This window comes from Dermacentor variabilis, chromosome 5 (assembly GCF_050947875.1).
Source record: "Dermacentor variabilis isolate Ectoservices chromosome 5, ASM5094787v1, whole genome shotgun sequence".
In the NCBI taxonomy this organism is placed as follows: Eukaryota; Metazoa; Arthropoda; class Arachnida; order Ixodida; family Ixodidae; genus Dermacentor; species Dermacentor variabilis.
In genome coordinates this window covers 162,291,817-162,312,219 of record NC_134572.1, presented here as the reverse complement: position 1 = coordinate 162,312,219, position 20,403 = coordinate 162,291,817, and the positions used below count along the sequence as shown (strand labels likewise).

The window sequence follows — 20,403 nt, the reverse complement described above, 5'->3', positions numbered from 1 at the left end:
CCCCCCCATTAATAGCCGAGATATAAATATTTAACTGTCGCCAACCCATGATTTCAGGAGGCGAGTTTCACCGCAAACAGACGTTCTCTCCACTCGCCCCGTCTGGCCTCCGCAAGCGGAATTCCTTCCCTGCGTTCTCCCACACGGAAGCTCGAGGATTGCGTCACGCATACGTCACGGGCCCCGCCTACATATTTGTTTCTCCTCGCTTTTTTGCGGCGCGGCGCACGTGCGTTGACGGCGCCGCGTGCAAGCTGTTGCGACTGTCTCGTTTCGCGTAGCACACGATTTTGCGCGCTGTGCACGGGGACACCTGACTAGCGCTATAAGTCTGTGCTACACGAATACAGAGGCAGACATAAGCGGATCATAGAACATGTTCCCGCACTGGAACACCGTAGAAAATGACATAGCTTCGGTGTCTGCGCGCGCGACTGCACGACGTGGGAACAAACTGACGAAACGGAAGTACGGCACTCTTGCTGCGGTGCGAGGTAAAACAAAAACATGCAGACATCCGGTTTGCGTGTTTTATTATTCGTCTAAGCTTTAATTCGTCTATTCTAGCGACATATTACACAAGTAACAGATGTTGGCTTGAATAATTTTCGAAGTCGCGTGTTACCACGAGCGATGTCACAGCGCGAACACATGTACGTAGGCACACTAGCACGTGTACGTCATCCTCCGGCACGTGTACGTCATCCTCCGGCACGTGTACGTCATCCTCCGGCACGTGTACGCCATCCTCCGGCACATGTACGCCATCCTCCGCGGCGGCCGCGAGGAGAAGGGAAAGCGGCGTTCAGTTGGAAATTTGAAATCTTTCCGCGGCGCTTAGCGACGTAATACTTTGCACACATGATCGTTATGCTCTGCGCTTGTTAGCTAAAAACGAGCCAGACCTGGTGAGACGCCCTTTAAATGAAAAAGTTAAAAATGATCTAGTGACTGTCGGTCACGAATTTTTTAGTTAGGTCGTCAATTATTTTAAAATAAAAATTGACAAGAAGCGCAAGTTTTCAGGACGATATTATCGATATTATATTATTATTAACTATAACTCAACACAGCAAAATGATATCGCAATTCTGTAAATTTCACCTAATAGCACATCGAAAGCGGACAAAATTGACATACATGGCTCTCAATTCGACCACTAATTTGTGAGCAGAAATTTCGCAGAACTCTTGCAAAGAATATAAATTCACGAAAGATACAAATTCATATATCAAATTCGTCCGCTTTGGATGCTCTAATAGCGGTAGTTTACAGAACTGATATCTGTTCTAGGTGCAGAGCTACAAATTTGTAAACTCCATGCTTATTTTTTTTCAAAGATACGAAGTTTCGAAAATTCTATTGAAAAAATTCAAGTCCTAAATCGAAAGTCCGCTTCCAACAGTCAATAGAATTTCACTTTCTCTCTCAAATGCAACAAATGTAGATGAAATTGGCCAAGTGTTTATCTCAGAAAAGCGTTTCTGCGTTTTACATGTATCTGAATAGGCAGCATAGGAGTTGGGCCCGAGCTAAAGTGTCTTCTTAACGTGTCAAGTATCAAGCAAAGCTAAAGGTGTAAAAACCTTGGCCGAAAAGCGGTTCGTCGGGCTCGTGAATGTGACACTGATTTTCGTCGCCGTAAAAAAAGAAGTACCCGCCGTGGTTGCTCAGTGGCTATGGTGTTAGGCTGCTGAGCACGAGGTCGCGGGATCGAATCCCGGCCACGGCGGCCGCATTTCGATGGGGGCGAAATGCGAAAACACCCGTGTACTTAGATTTAGGTGCACGTTAAAGAACCCCAGGTGGTCGAAATTTCCGGAGTCCCCCCCTACGGCGTGCCTCATAATCAGAAAGTGGTTTTGGTACGTAAAACCCCATAATTAAAAAAATGGAAGTTTCATCTGCTGCGGGTCAATCAGAACACGAGCGACAGGGGAGTGGGGAGCCAGGCTAGACTGAAAGAGGAGTGCACTGGCCTACTGTAAACGAACTTGCGGGCAGCTACTTTAAGTATGGCACCGGCACTGTCAGCCATGAGCTAAAACTTGCTCTTAACGTAGTAACCACACAGAGGGAAGTTAGAGAATAATGCGAATTTAGACAACAGATATGCGCGCCTAGTTGCAACGCCCTAACGAATGTCAACGTTCCCGTTTTGCGCGTTAAAGTGGGTCATCAGAACACGTGTTGGCTAATCATGTCACAATCGTCAATTATTAATTTACAGAATAGGTAGAGTTAACGCTACAAATGAACGACTTTAGTAGGCATGTTGAGAATGTACAATTCAATAGAAAAAATTTCCTGCGCCAGTTTTCAGAAACAAAACCTTGCGCTTAACCAACGGACATGTTGGACTAAATGCGAAGCGAAACGATCAAGGAACGATTATGTGTGTACGTGCGTGTGTGTTGGTCGACGGAGAAAAGGAAAGCCGGCTGACCACACCTTAATGTGCCTAACTCGCGGCTGAATCAAGAACCATCGAAGGTTCTTGATTCAGCCTACCGTGAAATGAGACGCTCGGACACAAAGAGAGGAAGAACTCGACAAGCGCCAAGTATCCCCATCGCGGCACCTAAGAACTTAGGTACCGCGGTAGAGAACTGTCTCCCACCGCAACAAATATCCACCTTCAAGTGGATAATTTATTAAAGCGAAATTTTCTTTTGCTTTCCGTCCCGGGATTTGGCGTGTCCGCTCGGTCGGTTTCGAGCAGATACTAAAATTGGGCCGAACCCGGAGACGCGTCGGTCACGTGGTTGGTACAGTGCAGGTAAGGCTGAGCATATAAAAGCCGTCATTGCTTTCACTGGCAGTGCGCTGCGCGCGTCAGGCGAAGCTGCAATAATTTATATTTGGCTTGAATCTCACTTTTTTTTAGTAGCCCGACTTGTCGCACAAGCGCGCGGTATGTCACTAGAAAAAAGGGCGCCTTTCCACGATGCAGGAGTGGTGCCGTGCGCAGCAGAACAGGAAGTACTACGTGCGCCTAACTGAGCTCTATGCCTTCTCCGATCTCGTACGTTTCTTTTTTTTTTTCGAGCTTTGACGTTCTACGAGAATGTAACGATGACGCCGAAGGTTTCACCAGCGTCCCTACAGACGACGGAGCCAGAGAACTCATCTCGACGTGAAACGACCGAGAAACGTCAGCGTTCGAAAATGCAACAGGTCTCGGTAGACACCGACTAGAGGATTGCCGCTGGCATCGTCCCAACGCGCAATACTGCGAACGGGCTGCTCCAAGTTTTCCAGGACAAAGACTCGTACCTCGCGAGTGGCCCACGTCTCAGTTACAGACACACGGGTATTTTTGAAATCTTCTCGCAGGCAGGAGGACCGTATAGTATCGCACCCGACACGTGGGCGTACAACTGCATGCAGCGGGAACTTTTTTTTTTTTCGCCAGTGAGACGTGAGCCCAATTACTTGGCGTGAGCGTTAACCAAGCACTCACGCCCGAAGGGGACCTAGAAGTCCAGTAATGAGGAGAGTCTGGTGCTAGGCTAGTTGGTACATGTTCACAACGGAAACGGAGCGAAAAATGTGGCAAGAAGGATGAAAGACAAACAATGCTGCCATGGCCCTCTCTATGTGCTTGGGCTGTTTCATTGATAACGTGTAGCGATTGCATGGGATAGTAGATTTGTGGTTGGCACTATATAGTTGAGGTTGGCCGAACTACATCTGTGAAATGTGCTACTGAAGTGGCAAGGACACACGGAAAACGAACATGTACACATACGTAGACAAAGAGCGACTTGTGTCTTTTTCCCCCTCTGCCCCTTTGTCACTTTGCTGGCGGCCGGATTTCAATGAACAAGCTCAGTCATGTTGGAACGCTGGGAATGCCCGGGTATACGTGATAAATGACTCCTGTGTTGTCACATTTTCCTGGCGGACAGTGACAAGGAATCGAAGATAACCATCGTAGCTACACATACGACACTTTCGACAAATTACTTCGTTTTATAAGTGTCATTGGGTAATGCGCACGTGCTAACGCAGTTGTATACGTGCGAATTACCTGTACTCGGGTTCCTTAGCATTTATTTTGCTTCATCTAGCCTTATAGGGCAACTATCGAGACAAATGATCGCATACTGTCGTCGCCTTTAAAAAAAAATCTAGGTGTTATTTGTGCATTCGGTCACATCCGCTAGCGGCAGACCCCTATAACGCTTTTACGCGTGCTTGTAGAACGACCGCGCTCAGTTTAAAAGTCATGCAGTGCTCATTGTGCACGTTTACCACTCATCAACCGCACCGCCGTGAAGTGCCAACGAACTTTCCTTCGGTGCAAATACCTCGGAAATTACGCTGGAGAATCAGGTACACGATGATAGCCCGTGCCCTTCCCTTTGCAGCGGGCTCAAACGATAGCAATGCGACCAGAAACAAACACCAATCCAAACCCCCTTGCGGCGATATTAGGCCCCACTGGCGTGACGGCGAAGGTCGTCCGTGTCCACAACATTCGTAATGGAGAGATACTAGTTGCCGTAAGAAGGTCCCATTCGCTACTACACATACACATTCCAGGAACACACAGTGAGGAGCTTCGTTGCTCAAAGGAACAATGAGAAAAGCGTTAAGCGACGTCGGCTTTATCGTCCATATACTCGGCGAGCGCCTAACGCCAATTAGTTTTAACTCGGGACGCGATACCAGGTTTAAGAGGAGCGGGCCGTGCGGGCACACGAATGCGACCGCAGAACAAAAGCTTATCCCGGTGGGAGGGAGGTGTCATCACGCCACACGACCGAATCGCTGATGCGCGCAAAGAAGTCGAGCACAACTCGGCGTAGACGCCTATGCTGCGGCACAGGCCCTCCACGCGAACGGACAGACAGGCAGGCGTCGGAGATAAACACAGGCTCGAGCTATCGGGCTCACTTTTCTGTAGATCGCGCGCGCGTGACTGCCGCGATAAAGTGCGAATCCGCGGCGATTAAGAGAGAATGGTCGCGCGGAAAATGACGCGCGCTAGAGATTGTCGAGTGTCCTAGAGGAGCGTCCGCCTTTCACCTAAACCTTTAGCGCGAGCCGCAGGCATTGCACGTACAGAACGTGCCGACCTACAGGAGGAATCGCGCTTTTGTCAGGCCAGAACGAATAACTTCCGCTGCCGTTATCTGTGCTACGTCACAAATCTGAATTTTAGCGCACCCGTTCACGAAACATAGAACACGTATAAATTAAAACTTAAATTATGGGGTTTTACGTGCCAAAACCACTTCCTGATTATGAGGCACGCCGTAGTGAGGTACTCCGGAAATTTCGACCACTTGGGGTTCTTTAACGTGCCCCTCAATCTAAGTACACCGGTTTTTTTCGCATTTCGCCCCATCGAAATGCGGCCGCCGTGGCCGGGATTCGATCCCGCGACCTCGTGCTTAGCAGACCAACACCATAGACACTAAGCAACCGCGGCGGGTCACGTACAAATTCGAGACCCGACCGATAACCACATCAAGTTATCGGTTAAGCAGGGTGAAACATCCGTTATGTACGTTCCTCATCGGTTATCCTCGTCTTCGTCGCGCTGTATCTTCACACAAACTATTCGCTTGCCTGCCTGTTTCAGCACCTGTTGAAACAGCGCTAACCGTTGGTATGCGACCCTATCAAGTGCACGATGAAACCTTAAGGTCTAACATTCGGACACGCAAAGGGGGCGTGGGTCGATTGTTGTATTGCAATCGATGCGATATTAGCCGCTGGACGATGCCACTTTAAGCTGCTGAAAACAAAGGCCGAAGCTCCTTGGCGATTAGTAGTGCGCTTCTAGTGCAGTCGAGTTATCAGCTGTTATCAAACGTTTAAAACTGCATTAACGGCGAGGCATAAACGCTAAACAATGGAATCTCCACACAGCGAACAGCAATGACTTCTGTACCTAACAATTTGTATACCACACCGTGAACGTAAACAAAAGCAAACTACTTGCGGAACATGAACATTTTTAACACAATGGGCCTACTATGAATTCTTTTCGATAACCGCCCTTAGCGCTAGTATTGTAGGATTTGTACGAACTATGGTAACTTTGTCCATTCATTGATTGCCCGGACGACCACAAAGGCGAGTGTAGGCGTAACGATTTTAGAACATTTCACCCGTAGTGCTAAAGTCGCCTGGCTGTAACCAATGTTCGTAGGAGCGCAGTTTTCGAGCGTCGCGTATTAGGCCTAACGGTTGTTGCAAGAACTCGGAACACTATAGGATGAACGCTACAGATATCAAGGCATATGCTCTTTTTAACATTAAGCGTGACAAGTATCCCAAAAGTCTAGTGCGCACGTGTTGCGTTCGAAACAAAAATGTCGGTAATTCCGAGCACAGTCGCTTGGGACGAAGCAGCCATGGATCTGCGCACAATACATTTTCACTCGATGCCGCAGTGAAGATAACTTATTCAAACGACTACACTGCCCTGCGGATAACGAAGAAAGGCGTCCTTGATGGTGCTAACGGCGGAGTGGACCGAGCAAATAGAACCGTAATACCATAGCCGACTTGAGTCTCAAGCTATCGATGGACGAGTTGTGCAGCGTTGCATCATTCGCATGACGACGTAAGGTGCAACAGCAGCGCATGCCGGAAGCACAGGCACCAGGCACGAAATAACGGTGCGCGCGTCTCTGTGCGCCCGAGTTCCCGCGTGGACTGTATCATTACAACTTTACCATGTCAGCCGTGAGTGCGGCCGTTTCCCGCTTCCCTAACGCCACCAGGCATATAGGCGAGGCCGCGAGCAGCCAAGATGGTCGCCGTCGCACTTTGCACGAGGTTGCTTACCGTCTGAAGATGCGAGGGTATCCGCAGCCGGCCAGCAGCACGCGGATTCGAGGTGAGCTATACGCGACTGGTGTTGCAGGGCGGGTTCGCCCGCGTTCCTTCCGGGCGGGGTCAAATCAGTGGTGCACGAGATCCTGATAGAGCAGTACCGCACCGGTCACGAGCAAACTGCAAAGTGTGGCCCGCTCCAGGGTGGACGGCGCTTCTCTTGTGAGCCGCGATGCGCCCCACGGCGGGCCAGTCACACGGGCTAGCGGGCGCTTGCTTGCGTCATGCGCAGTTCGGCCGGGGGACGACGGTGGCGGCAGCCCGGGCCAAGAACCCACACGAAATCTATCCAGGAATAGATTTCTCCCTCCCGACGGCAGCCTTTCTCTATCGTCAAGGCGGCCGGGCCTTACCGCGCGCTTTTGCTGCTGCCGCCGCCTCATTCTTGTTATTTGTTCGTCGCTTTCCCTTCCCCTAAACTACTCTGCCACTCTAATCTCCCTCTCCCAGAACCTCCCCCCATTCCAAGGGTCTCGGTGCTCGTTCAGCTTTATTATTTGGTTCTTTATTTTTTCTCCCTGTGACGTCAGACGCTCGCGTGCAGCTGTCTTTCGTCCCGAGGCGCAGTTCTTGCCCCTTCCTGCCGAACCCTACCCTTCCCCTCGCGGCTGCTGGTATTATTGTCATTGCGAAGAGAGGTGGCAACAATGGTCCTGCTTCCGATCCCGCATCGACGACGCAACCGCGGATTAGTCACTCGTTCCAACTGCTCTGCTCAAGCACGCGAAAGTACGAGGGCAAAAATCACCAGCGCCTGCATTTTCTTTTCCTTCTGCAAATGAGAAGGCCACCAGTAAGGCACCGGCGCTAAAATTTTGATATTTTTTTCTTCGTTTCCCGCAATCACTCATGAGTAATCTCAACGCAGTATTGACCCACGCCAACCAAGTAATGTATTAGAGAGTTTTAGAATAGGGGCCCGCTAGCGCTTGGGGCCACGGTACTGCGCTTGCGTAGACCCCTACGTAAGGGTCTGCGCATGCGCCGTACTGTGGCCCCAAGCGCTAGGAGGCCCCAACGCTTGCGTGCCCCTAATCTAAAGCTCGCTATTATGTAGCTAGTTTTTTCTTCTCGCGGAAAGTGGTTTCAAGTTTTCAAGATATAAAAGTGTCATGACGTCATAAGACAGGTTAGGATATTTCATGGAGTGCATGCTGCTCTGGTAATGAGGATGCAGCGATTTCACCTTCGACGATGCGCTTTCAAACAGAAATAGCGTTACAGCGAGACGAGTTCGGCTATGCAGTTCGTCCACTCTATGGCAGTGTCGGTAATTTAGCAAGAAAGTCGCTAAATTTAGCGAACTTTTTTGTAACCTTAACGGCAAATTTGCCTTTTTTTGAGTGTTAGCGACTTCTTTAGTGAGTATATAGTGACGTAAATTGCCGGTGGTAAAATTTCTAAAGGTACACTGGCTGAATTCGATGCGTCGTCCCCCTTGCACCTCAAGGGGGACAATGTGTACCTCCATTGCCACTAATTCTAAAAACATACTGAAGAGCTTCCTCCGAGAGCGCTACGGGAGAAAGGGCGCCATTAGCATCTCGGAGGTCACGCCCAACAACCTATTAGTGAGCCACCTGGCTGCATCGAAGCTACATTATTTAGGCAAAGTACAGTCGTGAGACTTTTACCAGTGGAAAATCAGGGGGTCGTTCTCCTTTTTCACATTCCAACTGCCGACTTTTTGAACATTTAAAACACCAGAAAGAGAAAATTTCAGAACGCGTAATCGTCATTATCATCATCACTCAGCGGCTTTCCGCTGAAGTCTTTTGGGCCTCGAACTAAACAAAGTCCTGACTGAAACGGTGCCATGATGCACAACAAGGAATACACAACCAAGTACCCGGAAGTGTGTCTGTTATTAGAAAGGAGTGCCCTCTCGACGCAGCTAACTGAAAGTTGCTCAAATTTGGCCAATTTCTTGAAATATCATTTTTGAAAATTATGCCCGTGGAGCTACGCTGGTGCATTGCGGTGAAGCTCGACTGAGGGGCGGAGGGGCTGGTGATGATCACAGGAGTTTACTGGCGCTAGGGCCAGATGTGGTCAAAGAGTGCCAAGGCTATTAGACTGTCATTTGTAAATGAATAATGAATATTGCCATGGTTTACAAGCAGCGGGAACTCATAAAACAGGGCAGGACACTTTCGTTGCAGGCAAACTGAAAAACGATCGCGCAGGGATTTTGTCTTCTCTTTCGCAATGCGCGAGATCTTCGTCTTCCTCTACGTGCCGCGCATTGGATGTGGCATTGGCCTCCCTCCAGAGAGCGCATCTTCCCGATGCTCACCTAGTGGCAGGAAGATGTGTCAGACGAGGTGTGGGCACTTCATTCTGAACAATAGGGCTTCATGCGCACAATGTGTACGACTTCTGGTGGACGCTGCCTCGCGCTGGAGGAAGCAGGACTGTCAGGGATAACCTCGTAGTTAAGGTAGCTGAGGCGCCGTACAACCTTGTACGGACCATAGTACCTCCTGAGTAGCTTTTCTGAAAGCCCTCGCCGACGGACGGATGGGACTCCTAACCCAGACTTTGTCGCCTGGCCGATATGTGATGTATCGGCGCCGTAGACTGTAGCGTCGAGCAATCGTAGTCCTGTTGCCGGGTGATTCTGACGCGGGCGAGTACTCTCGCTTCTTCAGCACGTTGAGCGGAAGCTTCAGCGTCCGCGCCTGTATGACCGCAGTCATTTGGCAACATCGCATCGAGCATCATCGTCACTTCACGGCCATGAAGAAGGCTAAATGGTGTCTTTCGCGTTGTTTCCCGTTGAGCAGTGTTGTAAGCGAATGTGATGTACGGTAGAATGGCAGCCCAATTTTTGTGCTCCACGTGTACGTACATACTCAGTATGTCGGCGATAGTCTTGTTCAAGCGTTCTGTTAGGCCGTTCGTTTGCGGGTGATGGTCTTTCGGTGAGCCGTGCGGCCGAGGCTAAGCACTGTCTTTAGGGTGTAGCCGTAGTGTAGTGCAGCCCCCCCCCCTCCTCCGGTTCTGTCCGTTATTATCACCGCTGGTACATCGTGCCCCAGAACTACGTTTTTAATAAAGAATCGCGCTGCTTCGACTGCGGTGCCGCTTGGAAGGGACTTGGTTTCTGTATAGCGTGTCAGGTTAATAGGTGGCAACTATTACCCATTTATTGCCAGTATTGGAAGGCGGGAATGGTCCGAGAAGGTCCTCCCCGATTTGGGCAAATGGGGTCGCAGGCACATGGACTGGTTGTAGTAGCCCGGCTGGTTTCATATGTGGTGGTTTGCATCGCTGACAATCGAGGCACGTGCGCACGCAATGTTTCACAAATGTGGCAATCCTTGGCCAGTAATATTTCTCTGACTCGGACCAGCGTTCGCGTGTAGCCGAGGTGGCCGGATGTCGGTTCATCGTGGCAGGCTTGCAAGACCTCATGACGGAGGAAAGTTGGGACGACAAGTAGGCGGCTGCTTCCGCTTGCAGGGAAGTTCTTGTAGAGAACATCATTGCGGAAGCAGAATGATGGCAAGCTTTTTGCAAATATTTTGGGCGCGCTTGTAATCCGGCCTTCCAAAAATCAATAGGCGGAATCAGTTCGCTGTCTTCCCGCTGCTGACGAGCAATCGTGGCCATGTCTAGAACACCTATAAAAGCCATGTCTTTGTCATCTTCTGTGACTTCCTGCTCAATTGGTGACCTTGAAAGGCAGCAGGCGTCGGAGTGCTTTCGTCCGGACTTGTCCACCACTGTCATATCGAATTCTTTAAGCCTTAGGCTCCAACGCGCTGGTCGACTGGATGGATCCTTCAAGTTCGTCAGCCAGCAAAGTGAGTGATGATCGCTGACAACACTGAAGGAACGGCCATAGAGATACGGGCGAAACTTCATAACTTTTCTGCGGTTGAGTAATTAGACTCAGCACGTGAGAGCGTCCTGCTTACCAATGCAATGACTCTCTCTGCTGAGCCTTGCCACTGCACGAGCACAGAGCCTAGACCTACATTGCTAGCGTATGAATCATGAATGAATCATGGTATAACCGACCTCGTCAAAGTGCGCCAGTACAGGAGGTGTTTGCAGGCGCTGTTGGAGATCATTAAACGCTGCTTGTTGTTCTTCGCCCCATACGAAGGCAACGTCTTCTCTTGTAAGGCGCGTTGACTGTGAAGCTATATATGTGAAAAATTGGCTATAAATCTTCGGTAATACGAGCAGAGACCTAGGAAACGCCTCACTGCGTTCTTGTCCGTTGGCGTTGGAAACGTTGTGACGGCCGTGATCTTGTTGGGGTCAGGGCGGACGGCTTGATGGCTCACAAGATGACAATAGATGAAGCGCCAGTAGTGACGGCACACAGGAAGGAATACAGACAGGACCAGGCGCTACCTGTCTGTATTCCTTCCTGTGCCGTCACTATTGGCGCGTCATCTATGGCCATCTTGTGAGCCATCAAGGCGTCCGCCCTGACCGCCTTGTCCTGTCTCTATTCCTTCCTGTGTGCCGTCACTATTGGTGCTTCATCTATTGAAAGCTATGCACGAGCTAGCCCCAACGTGTTTTATCACAAGATGACCTAAGAACTGGAGTTACTCTAAACCAAAGTGACACTTTTCTGCTTTCAGTGTTAAGCCGGCGGGCCGTATCGCTTGTAGAACCGCCAGCAGCCGTCTCAGGTGTTCCTCGAACGTTTCCGAAAAAACTATGACGTCGTCGAGGTATACTAGGCATGTCTGCCACTTCAGGCCTGACAGAACTATATCCATGACTCGCTGAAAAGTTGCTGGAGCTGAGCGTAAACCGAAAGGCAGGACCTTGAATTCAAAGCCCATCAGGCGTTACGAAAGCAGTCTTTCCTCTGTCTCTCTCGTCAACCTCGATTTGCCAATAGCCACTATTGAGGTCCATCGACGGGAAGTAGCGGGCATGCCTCAGCCTGTCGAGAGAATCGTCGATATGCGGTAATGGGTATACGTCTTTGTCACCCAGTTCAGCTTATGGTAGTCGACACAAAAACGTAGACTGTTGTCTTTCTTTTTCAACATCAATACCAGCGATGCCCACGGGCTTTTTTGAGGGTTGGATGACGTCGTCGTCGAGCATTTTCTTCACTTTCTCTCGGATCGCTTCGCGTTCTTTTGGTGCTACACGGTACGGGTTTTGTCGGATTGGCCTCTCTGTCTCCTCTGTGATAATACGGTGCTTCGTCAGTGGCGTCTGACCAACTCTGGATGTCGACGAGAAGCATTCGCGAAACTGGTGAGGCAGGTTCACAAGGCGCTGCCTTTCCTATGGTGATAAGCTCGCGCTCACGTCAAGAACAGGTAACGGTGCCGAAGCGTCTTGATCTTCTTGTTGTAATGCGAAGCATTCGCCAAATTCCGCAATCTCGTCGAGGCAAGCAACTGCTGCGTCTTTCGCAATGTGTCGTTGTTGCTTGCTGAAGTTTGTCAGCAGTAGTTCTGTTTGCCAATGCATTACTTTGACGAGACTTCAGGGCGTGACAACACCTTGAGCGAGCAAAAGCGTAATTATCTGCTCGGCAATACTTTCCCCATCGCACTCTGTGTCTCACCTGACGGAGACAAGACGGCATGATAACGGTGGTATGGTCACGTCGTCTATGATGCTCAAAGATTTGCGTTGTAGTTCTGCACTTTCGTCCCCAGAAAAGGTTAGTATACATTCTGGTATGTTGATGACGGCGCCGTATTCGCGTAAGAAGTCCATACGTAAAAAAAAGTACATCTTTGCAGCAGTCGCGAAGAATAACAAAATTTGCGACGAATGACGAATCCCCTATGTTGACCCTTGCAGTACACTTGCTAGTCGGTGTCAGTAGCTCGCTTCCAGCACCTCTAATGTCCCTGACCATTCCATTTTCACTTTGCGAAGTCTGTCGGCCAGTTTTTCAGTTACGATCGAAAAGTCCGCGCCAGTGTCTGCTAGCGCCGTCACGTCGTGGCCGTCAATTGATACGGTAACATCGGCGCTAACAATGTCGTCTGTCGTCAAATCATTCGGCTGTACCGGCTTCTCTTTCGACGGCAATGGGGGATTTTCGGCACTTCGACGTGCGGTAACCTTCCATCCTGAGGTCGTGGGCTGCAGTTTCCCCGGTGTGGGTTGGAAGATCGCCCTCGGGCCACGTCGGTGGAATTGCGTCTTGCTGCTGGAAAACGATGTCCCGGAGGAGAATCAGCTTTCCGGCTGGTTGAATTCGCGTCGATGTTCACTCGGCTGCCGTCAAAAGTACGACGAGAAGCAGTGAATGGAAATGCTTGGCACCCTTCGACACGATAAGGGCAATGACGGCCGATGTGGCCCGCTTCCACACAGTGGAAGCACAAGGGCCTGTAGTCAGATGGGCGCCAAATGTCGGTTCGGTGAAGCGGTGGTCGCGTCGGTTGTTCCCTATGGTACTAAGGTGATGCCGGTGCTGACTGTTGGTGATACTGTGGCGTCGGCATAGGAAGTTGCGGTCGACGGACAACATCTGCGTAGCTGGACTGCCACGTCTGGGGATTTGGCTCGGGAGCTGCAAACGCTTGCTTTATTTCTTGGCCCACACCTTCAGCCACCGACGCAGCTGTGCATTCATTTGGCGTGGCAGTGAGCTTCTTAATTTCTTCCCGTACAATTTCGCGTATCAGCCGGCGCAAGGAACTCTCGTCTGTGACCGTCACTGCTGCGGCGCTTGCCGGTCCAGTGCTGGTCAGGTGATCATACTGCTGACTGCGTAGGTGCAATGCGTGCTCTATGGCCATCGATTCTTTAAAAAATTCATCGACGCTCGTCGGCGGGTTCCGCACAAAGCCGGCACACAGCTGCTCCTTTACGCCGCGCATGAGGTGGCTGAGTTCTTTTGCCTCGGGCATATCGAGGTCTGCACGACGACAAAGACGAGCCATGTCCTCAACGAACATGGCAACAGTTTCATTCGGCTTTTGAATCCGTGATTCGAGACGAAGCTGCACGTGGTCTCGCCTTTCGGTGCTCCCGAACGTATCGAGGAACTGGCGGCGGAACTCATCCCAGCTTGGCCAGATTCCCTCGCGATTTACGAACCATGTGTGGGCTCCGTCTTCAAGAGAGAAATACACATGGGATAGCTTCTGTCCAGCATGCCACTCATCATACTTGGCTGCGCGCTCGTACTCGTCGAGCCAGTCTTCTGCATCCTCGTAGGCGTCGCCGTGGAAACTCACGGGAGATCGAGGAGTTAAAAGAGTCACCTGTGCAGGGCCTGGCTCTGCCATGGTTTGGGCACTCGTGGTAACAGGCAGAGTTCCTGGTAGGGGCCAAATTCTGGGCGTAGGCCTAGTAGGCGATGGCTGGCGCGGTGAACGGTTGTTTCGATGCGCGGAAAATGTCCTGGGTTTGATGTGGGGCTGTTGACAGGCGACCCAAACATTTACCCAGCGCCTCCACCAGTGCCACGATTCACAAGCAGCAGGGACTGATAAAACAGGGCAGGGCACTTTAATTGCAGGCCAACTGAAAAACGATCGCACAGGGACTTCGTCTTCTCTTCCGCAATGTGCGAGATCTTCGTCTTCCTCTACGTGCCACGTATTGGATGGGGCAATATTGAGACGTGGATGAAACACGGCTGCACAGAAGCCTAAATATATTGGTGGTGGTAAATATATTGGTAATCAGCCGAGGCTAGTTTCCAGCGAGAGACATGCGGAAGAGAGTCGTGTTCTGCTACTACGTTTAGAGTTACGGGGAAGTGGTCACTTCCAAATTGATTTTTGATGACAAGCCATTCTAAATCAGAGAAAAAAGAGGCACACCCAATCGACAGGTCTGTTGATGAATATGAATTATGATGAAGATTGTAATATGTTGGTTACTTTTTATTGAACAGGCACGCATCAGAGTTCAAGAGTTCACAAGGAAGTTTTGTATGAGTAGACCTCTCGCGTCACATTGCGAATCACGCTGCAGAACGTTGCGAGGATTAAAGACACCTAAAAGTATGCAGGGTTCCGGCAGCTGATCACTGATTTCATAAAAAATATGTTTTATTGAGATAATTATTTGGGGGTATATATACGGAATATATAGTGACCAAATTATTATTAAGAATTGATCGAACTGACACTGTTTCGAGAGTCGTTGAAGGGCCACATGTTGACAAGGTACAGACTTGTCTTCAACTATTCCTACACCACCGGACGACACGAGAGCGTCGTCTCGGTTTTTCCGAAAAATAGCGTTTGCCGGAGAATCTTTGTGTAGACTTAAGGTTTGTCTCTTGAACACACAGCAGCTTTGGATTAAACCTGCGCAGGATTTCTTTAACTTCATCGAGGTTGCGGAGGAATACTCTGACCTTCCACTGTAATATGTGCGTATACATGGTGAAAGTGGTTTTTGTGATATTTGTTCAAGAGAGACGAGTTAGCTCACAGAAACCTTTCCGGCCGCCGTGAGTGAGTGAGTGAAACAACTTTATTTGGTCCACTATAGACGCAGACAAACTCAACGTCACCTGGCTAGGCCTACTCGGGGACCATCAGGTGAAACCTGACGGCCCTCTCGCGAGCCCTCTGGACTGTCAAGATTTGAGAGGTCTGATCCTGGGCTCTAATTAGCTTCAGCGTTTCCTCTTGGGTGAAAGGGGGACTGGCAGAGGCGCAGCCCCACAGGACATGTTCGAAGTCCGCATAAACACCACACAGAGGGCACTCCGGGCTTGGGAACCGTTCGGGGTACATTGTGTGCAGCGCCGCGGGGCTCGGGTAAGTGCTCGTTTGCAGAAGTTTGCCGCCGTGATGCAAAGTTTGTCTCAGGGCACGAGACCCTTGAGGCCACCAGCCCGGAGGTCGATGGCCCCTTCTTCGGGGACGGCGGAGCAGCCCAGTTGCAGCCACCGTGGGGAAGCGGTGGGGGGGGGGGGGGCAGGCAGATGGCGTCAGAGCCGGCTCACTGTGTATGGGCCGGAAAGCCGCCGGAGGCCGTTGTTACGCTGCCTCCTGACGCACCACTTCGGCAAAGCTGTTCTTTGGCAGGTACGCTACCCGCCTGCGTGCCTACTTGAACGGCATGTTTTCCTTCACTTTCATTGTTACAATTTGCTTTTCCTTGTTTCCGGATGGGTTGGACTTCGAGTATGCAGCGTGCTCCCCATCACTCCCCAGCACTCTTGCATTTGTCAGATGGGTGTTCTTGGGCACTACATTTAGCGCAAGTCTTGCGTCCTAGGCAGTTCTGTGAACTATGGCCAAATCTTTCGCAATCAAAGCATCTTAGTGGATTGGGGATGTACGGTCTGACCCGGATCTTTATGTAGCCTGCCTTAATGGTCGCAGGCAGCATACTCGAATCGAAAGTTTGAATTAAGTGCATTGTTTCGATCTCTTTCATCTTATTCATCTTATTCACCCTTCATCTGATTTCTCTTGACATTTATCACATTCTGAACACTCCAGCCTTCTAGTAGTTAAGCTTCAGTCAGCTCCATCAGATCAATATCGGAAACGACTCCATGGGCGGTGTTCACAGTGCTGTGCTGGGTCACTGTCATTGGGAGATCCCTGAATGACGCTAGATTAAACAGCTTTCCGTGTTTTTTTTCTTTTCGTGGAGGTCCAGAAGGAGATAACCGCTCGTCCAGGTTAGACACTTCATAACCAGGACCAAAAGCTTCAGTCAGTGTTTTTGCAACTAGAAAAGCTGATGTCATTCTCGCTGCCTTTTCTGTTTTCTCAGAGAGTGTTACATGAAATTGTGGGAAATTGTCAGTACGTCTGCCAAAAAACTTGAAAACTTCTTCGGTGCGCCCTCCTTTCTGAGGCGATCAGGGAGTGGGGCGGGGAATGAACCTCTCATAACTAGAGGTGAATTTTTCGGCAGCAACGCCAGCCACCCGCCATGAAGCCCAACGATGGGACGCTGCAGGTCCTGGTAAGGACAGGTCCTGCAAGCGCCAGCTGTACGCCACGGCTGTAACCAAATATGGTATATCCGAGGTTGTCTACTCACACAAGGTTAACCCTTGCCACCCCAAAAATTAGAAGTAATAAGTGAGTGGAGGACAGGAAGAATTGAGAGGGAGAGAGAAAGACAAAGAGTGAAGAGGAGGACAGGAGTAGGCGACTGCCGATTTCCTCCAGGTGGATCGGTCTGGAGGTGCCGTTCATGGGAAACAGATGTCAAAGAGGTGGGCTGACTCCGCCAGGGGGCCTTGAAGGTCCGAACACTCGGCATCGGCTGAACGCCCAGGATCCCTCTTTCCCCAGACACGGCTAAGCCGCGCAAGGCTAGACGCGGAAGGGTCCAACAGTCATGTGCTCGGGTACGCGGTATCGCAACACACCAAACGCCTGCTGACGCAGACGCTCCTTTGTGGGGCCGAAGGAGCAACGTTCGAAATTCCTGGACATGTGTTCTTCAATGGCGGAACTGAATTGAATTATCAATGAAATGCGGTCAGGAAAGCCACTTCAGTGTTGGACAGCATGTCATAAAAAACGAAGCAAAACGAAGCCAAGCGAACAGATCACTTTCCAAACCATTATTAGATCGGGTTTTCCGAATCGTAACCGTGCTTACTCAGATCGTGAACGACAGTGTTCTTCCAGTGCTTTTCACTCGCCGAGGAAGGACATCAACTTTCACCATCAAGCTTCACAGAATGCCGAACAAAGAAAACATTATCATTATCAAATGAGTGTTGCGAATTCTCGTTGACAGCAGGCCCTGCTATTTGCTTACATAATTTATTCGTTCATCTATTTTTACGCACTGCAGCCCTTTAGCATGGCTATCGCAAGAATGGGTACACGGTACAAATAAACAATGTCAACGCAAGTAAACATGTAAAAAACACAAACAGTGCTGTTGAAGGTACAAATAAACAACGACAAGTAAACAATCATCATCATCATCATTATCATCATCATCATAAGCCTAGTTACGCCCACTGCAGAGCAAAGGCCTCTCCCATACTTCTCCAACAACCCCGGTAGTAAACAAACAGTCCATTGTAAAAACGAATCTGTAAGAAAGGGAAAAAAGAAAGACAAGAAGGAATTACCCTGTAGCTCCCTAGTTAAATGCAGGACATTAGCAATTTCTTATTTTTGTGAATTTGTGTATTAGAACACAAGAAAAGCGCTGTTACGCTTGGCGATACAGCGACACGAATGCTGACGCGGACGACGCGAACAGGTCATGACTACGGTTCAGCGTTTCTGGATTAAACCTAAAAGAAAAAAAAAGAAATTCCCAATAAACATCTGCCGAATTTAATTTGCTGAATTAGCTTCCAACAAAATAAGGCCAGTTTCTTCAACCGCCCGATACAGGAGTAACTGACTTACTCGAATGTTGCGAACCGAACGTCCTTGTGGACGTGTAGAGACACTAGGGGGCGGGTCGCCCGTCTCCGTCATGTGAACACCTCCTCGCCACCAGCCTCCGGAAGCGCCGGTTGTGTGCGCAGGCGCCTCCCAGAGGGCGAGTGGGAAGGTGCGTCGTTGTCTTCGTTGGGATTTACTGGTTGTCTCTTGGCGATCACAAGTGATTGATTCGCCAACACTAGTCACCGCGGAACTTCGGCTCACCGTAGCTTACGTGCTTCAAATCCAAACGTTGAGATGGAGTTCCCTGAACTCAGGTTGATAAACAGAAAAGAGAGCGCGCACATTAACGAAGAACACACACACACACACACACACACACACACACACACACACACACACACACACACACACACACACACACACACACACACACACACACACACACACACACACACACACACACACACACACACACACACACACACACACACGCACGCACACACACACACACGCACACACACACGCACGCACGCACGCACGCACGCACACGCACACGCACACGCACACACACACACACACACACACACACACACACACACACACACTAATCTCGTAGGTGCTGTCCTTATCGGCTAAAGGCGTGGGCTACAGCAAGCGTGATTGAGCAGCGACATCTGTGCAACTCTGGACCTCAGTAGGTCGTAGCCGTTAACCAGCACATCTGTAGTATATACGTCGTAATATATATGCGTGTAGGACTAGCAGGGGAGAGTTATTAGTAGACTTTGCAGAACAGAATAATATGCGGATAATGAATACCTCCTTCCGCAAGCGGGATAGCCGAAAGTGGAAGTGGAGGAGCCCGAAAGACGAGACTAGAAATGAAATAGACCTTATACCCTGAGCTAACCCTGGCGTCATACAAGATGTGAACGTGCTCGGCAAGGTGCGCTTCAGTGACCATAGGATGGTAAGAACTCGAATTAGCCTAGACTTGAGGAGGGAACGGAAGAAACTGGTACATAAGAAGCCAATCAATGAGTTAGCGGTAAGAGGGAAAATAGCGGAATTCCGGATAAAGCTACAGAACAGGTATTCGGCTTTAACTCAGGAAGAGGACCTTATTGTTGAAACAATGAACGACAATCTTACGGGCATCATTAAGGAGTGTGCAATAGAAGTCCGCGGTAACCCCGCTAGACAGGATACCAGTAAGCTATCGCAGGAGACGAAAGATCTCATCAAGAAACGCCAATGAATGAAAGCTTCTAACCCAACAGCTAGAATAGAACTGGCAGAACTTTCGAAGTTAACCAACAAGCGCAAGACAGCTGACATAAGAAAGCATAATATGGATAGAATTGAACATGCTCTCAGGAACGAAGGAAGCCTAAAAGCAGTGAAGAAGAAACTAGGAATTGGCAAGAAACAGATGTATGCGTTAAGAGACAAAGCCGGCAGTATCATTACTAATATGAATGAAATAGTTCATGTGGCTGAGGAGTTCTATAGAGATTTATACAGTACCAGTGGCACCCACGATTATTATGGAAGAGAGAATAGTCTAGAGGAATTTGAAATCCCACAGAAGAAGTAAAGAGAGCATTGGGAGCTATGCAAAGGAGGAAGGCAGCTGGGGAGGATCAGGTAACAGCAGATTTATTGAAGGATGGTGGGCAGATTGTTCTAGAAAAACTGGCCACCCTGTACACGCAATGCCTCATGACCTCGAGCGTACCGGAATCTTGGAAAAACGCTAACATTATCCTAATCCATAAGAAAAGGGACGCCAAAGACTTGAAAAATTATAGACCGATCAGCTTACTGTCTGTTGCCTACAAAGTATTTACTAAGGTAATCGCAAATAGAATCCGGAACACCTTAGACTTCTGTCAACGAAAGGACCAGGCAGGATTCCGTAAAGGCTACTCAACAGTAGACCATGTTCACACTATCAATCAAGTGATAGAGAAATGTGCGGAATATAACCAGCCCTTATATATAGCTTTCATTGATTACGTGAAAGCGTTTGATTCAGTCGAAACCTCAGCAGTCATGGAGGCATTACGGAATCAGGGTGTAGACGAGCCGTATGTAAAAATACTGAAAGATATATATAGCGGCTCCACAGCCACCGCAGTCCTCCATAAAGAAAGCAACAAAATTCCAATAAAGAAAGGAGTCAGGCAGGGCGATACGATCTTTCCAATGCTATTCACAGCGTGTTTACAGGAGGTATTCAGGCACCTGGATT

The 20,403-nt window shown here is 49.6% G+C and overlaps 1 protein-coding gene across 3 annotated transcripts in view; it reads right to left on the bottom strand.

Annotated features, from left to right (window-relative positions):
- The window catches only part of LOC142583292 (uncharacterized), a 44,696-nt gene extending 37,590 nt beyond the window's left edge, over window positions 1-7,106 (bottom strand). Inside the window, exon 1 of one of the 3 annotated variants that reach the window (XM_075693699.1) lies at window positions 6,808-7,106. The gene's annotated coding sequence lies outside the window, so the exon portion shown is untranslated. The remainder of the gene's footprint in view (window positions 1-6,807) is intronic. The other 2 variants (XM_075693700.1, XM_075693702.1) reach the window with 2 other exon arrangements.
- Between the last annotated feature and the right edge of the window lie 13,297 nt (window positions 7,107-20,403).